The sequence below is a fragment of the Leuciscus leuciscus genome (genome assembly GCF_965113295.1).
Source record: "Leuciscus leuciscus genome assembly, chromosome: 18".
NCBI classification, from domain to species: Eukaryota; Metazoa; Chordata; class Actinopteri; order Cypriniformes; family Leuciscidae; genus Leuciscus; species Leuciscus leuciscus.
Genome location: NC_138742.1, coordinates 27,519,962 through 27,527,461, shown reverse-complemented (window position 1 = coordinate 27,527,461; position 7,500 = coordinate 27,519,962). Strand labels below are relative to the sequence as shown.

At 37.5% G+C, this 7,500-nt stretch overlaps 1 protein-coding gene and 1 long non-coding RNA gene across 2 annotated transcripts in view; both read right to left on the bottom strand.

The window, feature by feature from the left end:
- The window catches only part of hdac7a (histone deacetylase 7a), a 92,099-nt gene that overhangs the window by 70,486 nt on the left and 14,113 nt on the right, over nt 1–7,500 (bottom strand). The gene's annotated exons all lie outside the window — the stretch shown is intronic.
- Nucleotides 3,683–6,104, bottom strand: LOC309480711. Its single transcript, XR_014199745.1, has 2 exons — nt 5,640–6,104; nt 3,683–4,815 (listed from the first exon to the last, which is right to left on the bottom strand). It is a non-coding gene; the product is annotated as an uncharacterized lncRNA (long non-coding RNA).

Here is a 7,500-nt window from a genome sequence, read left to right as displayed (position 1 = left end):
GCCTCAGTCACACACTTCCACAGAACAGACACAGGTGTACACCAGCGCTCCTCTCTTTATGAAAAGACGAGAAATCAAAATGTGTGGGTTCTGAGTTCTGACTATGAACTCATGTTTGTGTTTACTCATGTTTGGAGGGGGAGTAAATGATGCCAGAAATAAAACTGTTTCTTTAATAAGCAGGTAGAGGTGTGTAATATACATTACCATTTAAAAGTTTGAGCTCAGAAAGTGTTTTGTTTGTCTTTTGTCTCTTCTTCTCACCAAGGCTGCATTCATTTGATCATACAGTAAAAACAGTAATATTGTGACATATTATTAGAATTTAAAATAACATGTTTTCTATTGTAATATATTGTAAAATGTACTTTATTCCTGTGATCAAATCTGAATTTTCAGCATCATTACTCCAGGATTCAGTGTCACATGATCCTTCATAAATCAATCTAATATTATGATTTGATGCTCAAGAAATATTTCTGGTTATTATCAATGTTGAAAACATACGACCGGCTTTTAAGACAGTGGCTGTTAGCCATTATTCACTTTTCTCAATCCTCTTGCCGACAAACACAAACTTAAACGTGTTTCACACTAATGAGATCCTCTCTAACAGGCCAACACCATAGTTAATCATGAACATGGTGTGTCCCCTCAGCGAAATAATGAAGGACAAAAAACATCCGACCATAAATATGTCAGTCCAAATTCACACGGGATGCTGTGCTCGTGGTTTACATCTTGGGAGAAAAACATTTTAGTGAAGAAAGAAAAAAAAGTGATAGTTTGAGGCAATTTGATTTAGAGCAGTTCCTCTCTGCCTGTTGAGTTTCCCTGATTTCCATGGCTGTCCCGTCAGGCGAGAAAACCACAGTGACACAGACTCATTTAGACTCTTCTTAGTGATGTTTTTCGTCCAGTGAAATGATCAACCCTCTTGGACTGTGATTATTTTTCATGGTGTTTGCTAAGCCAAGAACTTGTACTATTGCTCAGGTATGACTGAACTTACAGTTTTTACCTGATGATAAAACAGACCAAAAAAAAAAAAAAAACACAGACTTACACAGAAGGAGGACCAATTCAAATTTAGAGACTGGAATATCCTAGAGCCTATTCTAGAGCCATCCGTATTTTATATATATGGCTATATATATATATATATATATATATATATATATAGCATTACTATATAGCAACGCCCTGGCAACCACCCAGAACACTCTAGGAACTGTAAAGCAACATGTTAACATTCACTTCACTGTAAAAAAAAATCTAACCTCCCCAACTCAAATTTTTCTAGTGATTGGTCACATCTATAAAATTAAAAATTACATCATTATAGAATTAAATTTACAGAATTTCGCCTGGGCCAATTGAAAAATTTAGATGTGACCAATCACTAGAAAATTTTGAGTTGGGGAGGTTAGACATTTTTTACAGTGTTGGAATGCCATAATGACTCCATAGCAACAACCTAGGAACTATACAGCAATGTACTAATAATCGTTTATAATGCTCTTTACTATATATAGCAACATCCTGGCAACCACCCAGAACACTCTAGGAACCGTATAGGAATGTGTTAACAATAATTTGCAATGCTTTACAGACTGTATATAGCAACACCCTAGCAACCACCCAGAACACTCTAGGAACCATATAGCACTGTGCTAACAATCACTTGGAATGCCTTGATGACTGTATATAGCAACTCCCTGGCAAGCACCCAGAAAACTCTAGGAACCGTATAGGAATGTGTTAACAATAATTTGCAATGCTTTACAGACTGTATATAGCAACACCCTAGCAACCACCCAGAACACTCTAGGAATCATATAGCACTGTGCTAACAATCATTTGGAATGCTTTACTGACTGTATATAGCAACACCCTGGCAACCACCTAGAACACTCTAGGAACCGTATAGGAATGTGTTAACAATAATTTGCAATGCTTTACAGACTGTATATAGCAACACCCTAGCAACCACCCAGAACACTCTAGGAACCATATAGCACTGTGCTAACAATCACTTGGAATGCCTTGATGACTGTATATAGCAACTCCCTGGCAAGCACCCAGAAAACTCTAGGAACTGTATAGAAAGGTGCTAAAAATCACTTGGAATGCCTTAGTGACTGCATATAGCGATGTCCTGGCAACCACCCAGAACACCCTAGCAACCGTATAGCAACGGGCTAACAATCACTTGTTTAATGGCTGCTTAGCAACACCCTGGAAACCACCCAGAATATCAACGGCATTGCTACATAACAACCATTCAGAACTCCTTAATAAGAGCATAGCAACACCCTAGCATCATGATGGTGCTGCATGAACAAGCAACACTCAGATTTTCTCAAAGTCTCAGTAAGATATTCTAAAATTAAAAACAGTTCATACAGAAAGGTCAAAGTAAAAAAAAAATATATCACTCAGCTCCACACTGTCATAATTATTAAATTTTGGAGATCCAAGAGAACAAGGTTTGTTCCCCTTGCTTCATACAGAAACCATATTCTCCCTTTCATTCTCCTTCTTTCTCTTTCTATTTCTGAGACAACACAGTATTGGGAAACTGATGGCTGGGAATGCCAGCAAACTAGTCATATGAATCAACCAGATTTGATTACATCTCTGGCCTCAATGTGCTCTTTCAATTTCAGCTACACTACCTTCTTCTAAAATAACCACACACACACACATTCAATGAAAGCATGGCAGTGTTCCTCTGCTAATGTGGCAGGTTTGATTGGGATGGGTGGCGTTATAATAGCAGCCATTGATAAGCTTTAATCGGATTCTCTGTGGCATTTGGATAGACAGTAAAAGAGTCATGCACAGGCCCGGAGTCTGTTGTGTGGAAATGTCAGCAGTTACGACGGCTCTGTTCAACTCTCAACCTCCCTTTACCCTTTAATGCCTGAATATAACATCAGCCAAATAAGCTGATACCGATGAATATTTACATTTATGAATCTGGCAGACGCTTTTATCCAAAATGACTTAATTGCATACAAGGTACACATTTAGTCAGGTCTGCATTCCGAGGGAATCAAACCCGAACCCTGCCTTATTGCTTTACTGTTTGAGAAAATATGCAGTTAGTAGCAACTGTAGCTTTACGTTTACATGGATACAATTTGTTTCAAACTGAATGAATTCATTAAGACTGATCAATCCGAACATAGTGTTTACATGAACGCTAAATAAAGCCCAAGACTGGTTGGCCACTGAAGCTAAGCAGGGCTGAGCCTTGTTAGTACCTGGATGGGAGACACCTGGGAAAGCTAGGTTGCTGCTGGAAGAGGTGTTAGTGAGGCCAGTAGGGGGTGCTCACCCTGTGGCCTGTGTGGGTCCTAACGCCCTAGTGTAGTGACGGGGACACTATACTGTCAAAGAGCACCGTCCTTCGGATGAGATGTTAAACTGAGTCCTGACTCTCTGTGGTCATAAAAAATCCCAGGATGTCCTTCGGAAAAAGAGTAGGGGTGTAACCCCGGCATCCTGGCCAAATTTTCCCTTTGGTCTCTGTCCATCATCATGGCCTCCTAATCATCCACATATATACTGATTGGCTTCATCACTCCGTCTCCTCTCCACCAATAAGTGTGTGGTGGACGTTCTGGCACAATATGGCTGCCGTCACATCATCCAGGGTTGTGTTTCCCCGTACAACGACGTAACTCACTGCTTCACTACTATAGTACGATACATCGTTGAAGAAATCAACTAGATAGTCACGACTGTTTCCCGAAACCGTACTGTCGCAAATCAGTCGTTCAACCACGTTGGTTAATGACGTCACACAGGTGGTGGAGTAATAACTACTTTAATGAATCTGTTTGAGATAGAATTAATGCTAGATGTTTTGCTATAAATTACAGACATGGCATCTGAGCACTCTTTCTCATTTTTCTCAGTTATTTTGCTTTATTTTCAGATTCAATCATAGGCTCGTTCTTACGTAGTAGATCACGTTCACACATGTACTGAACACTCTTCAAAAACGTCGCTTTAAATCTCTTTACAAACTAAAAGACGTAAACGAAATTTTTATATATTCTAAATAAAAGACACAGGTTGTACTGAATGTCAGCTTGCTTATTTTGCTCAAGAAAAGGATTTATTGAGTCCACATGTCATGCAAACTAGAAACTGATTCTAACCACAGGTCGAGAGCTGTCGTCCCAAACACACAACTTTGCGATGCTGTTTGCGAATGTTTGTAGGAACGATGGTTTCGGGAAACACAGACTCGTTGAACTATGCTGATAACGACAGAACTTGCGACCATAGTTGGATAACGATGCTTTCCATATATAAAGTGCATTGAGTACCCAGAAGCGCTATATAAATGTAACTAATTATTATTATTATGTGCCTGTTTATATGTCACAAGCTTCAAATTGTAGACTACTGATCTTATTATGACACTACTCAGTGGTATTCGAGCCAGAGTCAGTCGCTAGTGCGCCTCTTGAGGCCAGAGAAAGTGAGGTTTACCCGCACAGTTCTTCACACAAATTTACAGAGTCCTCCAATCATTGCTTCTTTTCTTTGTTGTAAAAAAAACAGACTTCATACGTTTTTTAGGACAATTTCGGGTCCTAATTAGGAGACGACGAGCACATGAAACTTTGTGGCATGATGCTTATATTTAGCAGTGAAAACGCCCCTTCCCACGCCCAAAGCAAGGCGTCTGTGGATGGGAGTCTGAAGCAAGGACTGGTGGGACGACATTCTCCTGCTCCACTTCACAGACGATGAGTGGAAGGAGGATTTTAGAATGACACAACAGCCATTAACCCTCTGATGGTTTATGGGGTCTTTTTGGACCCCAAATGACTTTTGCTCAAATTAAAAAAATGTTTCCCTTTGTCCAAATGGTATGAAACCTTCTACGGCTCTCAACACTTTCTAGATCTAAAAAAAAAAAAAAAAATTGGAATGATATCTGTTTTTATGTTAGCGTGACAAAAATTGTGACACTCGTGGTCTTCGGGGTCTCTGGAGACCCCGCAATCAAAATAGACAAAATTCATCATCAAAATCAGAAACAACGCAGAACACATCGACAGAAATGGCACAAAATTCAGTACAAAAAAATGCTAAACTTTGACAAAAATATTTTATTTTTGTTATAATTGTGATTTTATAATATTTAGATATGAATCCAACTGAATCCAACTTGTGAAAAGATATCTTTCAGGTAGTCAAATAGCAAATAGCATATAGTGGAGCTCTATGGCCATCTAGTGGTTAAAGTGATTTTTTTTTTATTTTAAAACTGCATTTTCCAAAAAATGGGCATAAATGTTACATTAAACCATTTAAAATGATCCATGTTATCCCCATGAATGAAAGTTAGAAATCTGGGTCTTTTATAAAGTGAATTTTACATCAAATGCTGTTTTTTTGTAAAAAGCTTATTTAAATAAATATTTATTTATTTATTTATAGAAATTTAAAAGATATCATAAATTCTCCAAAAACTGCACAAATGTTGAGTAAAAACATTAACAAACAGAATAAAATTACATTTGTAAAAAAAAAAACTATTATCTTGTTACAAAATTAAATGTTATTGTCTGGGGTCTCTGGAGACCCCAAAAAAACACCAGAGGGTTAATGACACTTCATTCAACAACAGCAGCTCGTTCCGTGCATCATACGTCACTGCACAAGTGCAGAACATTCCGGTTTCAGTTTTCAGTTCCAATCAAATGTTTAAATGTCCCATCGAACAGATTAGTAAAGACGTTAACGGTCACCTCTCTTTTTTGAGCAAATAGACATGAAAATGCACTATTCAAACTTAAAGGGTTAGTTCACTCAAAAATGAAAATTCTGTCAGTAATTACTCACCCTCATGTTGTTCCAATCCCGTAAGACTTTCGTTCATCTTCGGAACACAAATTAAGATATTTTTTATTAAATCTGAGATCTGTCTCACTTCTCCATAGGCTCGCCAGCCCAATAAGCCAGTAAAGACAATGTTTAAAATAGTCCAAGTGACTACAGTGGCTCGAAAGTTAATCAAGTGACGAGAATACTTTTTGTGCACAAAAAATAAACAAAAATAACGACTTTATTCAACTATTCATTTTGTTCTGTGTGCAAGTTTCAATTACAGAGAAGCCTATGGAGGAGTGAGACGGCTCTCAGATTTAATCAAAAATATCTTAATTTGTGTTCCAAAGATGAACGAAAGTCTTGCGGGGTTGGAACAACATGAGGGTGAGTAATTACTGACAGAATTTTCATTTTTGGGCGAACTAACCCTTTAAAGTCCCCCTGTGGTCTAAATCAAGCTTTTAATGTTTGTATGTCTATGTGGTGTTTTTAATATGCTTTAAGACAAACCATGTGCAAATTCATAAGTCGACACCATTGCTGAGTATTTTCTTATTAAAACTTCAGTGAACCAAAGACAGTCTCAAAAACACGGTTTGAAATCGCTGGTGTTTCTGATGTCTCAAACTACCTTGTAACCAATCAGATCAACGTGTGATCGTCAACGAGTGGATCTCTGAGCTGCTGTGAGTGAGTGGAGGCGGGGCTCATTTGCATATTCATAGAACCGTGTATACTAAATGAGGCAAGGGTGTAGAGTTACATTCAAGCTATTTTAAGGCATGACAAAAACAAATTCATGGAAAAAACTTTAAATATGTAATTTTGGTGATCAAAGATGAGTTTTAAGGGATAAAATTATTGACTACAGGGGGACTTTAAATGGCTGCAATTCATGAGTGCTTTGGAATACACACCTAAAAATTAAGTGTAAAATGTGTTCAATGCACTGTAAAGCATGTACTGTACTAAACATTTTCTATTTGATACAAAATACACATATTACAACATCTTTGGGACTCAAAGCCATTTGTCTAGCCAAGTTGTGTTCCAAATTTCACAAAATCTGATATCACAAAAAAAACTGAGATTGCTGAGATTTTGTTTAGGCACTAAACCAAAAATAGAAACCGGGTGACACACATTTCATTGATTTTTTTTTTTTTTTTTTTTTTTGAGGCATTCTCCTGTCACAAAATAATAGATTTCTTTCACAATATCACTTCAGTCACCAAATATGGAACCTCGACTCTCAGTCTTTTCCAACGATATAATTAAATAAATAATGTGGCTTCAGTATGTTTTAAAAAGAAATTCAATAATGATGATTTTATTATTATTATTTATCAATTTATTTTTAATTAGTTTTATATGATATACTATTTATTTTATTTTATTTTACTACTTGTGCTACATGTTCCTCATGCCAATAAGGACTACTAAATTAAATTGAATTGGGTCAGAGAGAGAGAGAGAGAGAGAGAGAGGTGTGGGGTGTTACGGTTTGCCAGAAGGGTCTGTCCCTTAAGAACCCTGACGGAATTTGAGGAATGCTGGATAAGGAGAGAGAGTCCTGAGAGACAGAGGGCAATGGGGCCAGGGAGCTCCAAGTGGGAGAGGTATTGAAAACACAGAGAAAAA